We start from the raw sequence: 985 nt of genomic DNA, 5'->3' as shown, positions 1-985 counted from the left end.
ACTAAGTGTTAAACATGTATGAATTAAGTGCATAACATATTTGAGTTTTTGTATTTAAATATACACATGAAAATATGGTGTTAATCGATTAAGGCATACGTTAATCGATTAACCTAACTGTTTGAAAAGCTGTTGAAACTGAAAAACTTGGAAAACAGAATCAGTTACGTTTTTGAACAACGTTAATCGATTAACCAAGGATTTAATCGATTAACTGGGTTTCAGAACCGATTCTTTATAAACTGCGTTTTCAGAACTGGTCTTATAAGTTGCATGTTGCATTTATTAGAGAGTTATAGCATTTTTCGTGATATTTGTTGCATCTAGTTGATAGTGCATTTGTGAGTTTAGAAAGGAGAGAATTCTATGCTTTAGGATTGAGTGGCATTTCATGATATATTTCTCATCATTCATCTCAAATGTTCATGCATATTATTGATGCTTTTGTGAAGTTTTTACATTCTGTAAATTCCTTTTTTCAACTAATACATTGTCATATTGCATGAGTTTGTATTAGATGTTTTAGAGTCAAGCCTTAATTGTCATATATGAGCTTTATAATTGCTTAAGTTTACTCTTGAATTTTTGTTGTGAAAAATTGTTGTAACATTGGGAATCTCAAGGTGTCGTATCACCTAAGAGATTGAGTTGTATCTTCATATTGCTTAGAGTTCTAGATAAGGAAAGAACAGAGGTTATTGGCTGGGGCTACGCCGAAAGAAACGTTTTCTTTATCGGTAGGAAGGGAGTCAAACCATAGAATAAGGTTCTTTATTTTCTTGTGAATGTCTAAGTGTTGTAATAGGATGATGTGCTTGTAATAACATTGATTCAATTATAGTGAAGAAAATCTCCCAAATCAGCCGGGAGGCCTGGATGTAGTTTGCAGTGGACAAGCAAACGAACCAGGATAAAAATCGTGTTGCAGGATTTTTCTTTCTCTCTCTCTCTTTATTGCATTTAATCGGTTAACTTGTATAGTAGA

Source organism: Lupinus angustifolius, chromosome LG15 (genome assembly GCF_001865875.1).
Source record: "Lupinus angustifolius cultivar Tanjil chromosome LG15, LupAngTanjil_v1.0, whole genome shotgun sequence".
Classification (NCBI taxonomy): domain Eukaryota; kingdom Viridiplantae; phylum Streptophyta; class Magnoliopsida; order Fabales; family Fabaceae; genus Lupinus; species Lupinus angustifolius.
The sequence above is the reverse complement of the archived record's forward strand: the minus strand, read 5'-3'. Positions refer to the sequence as shown.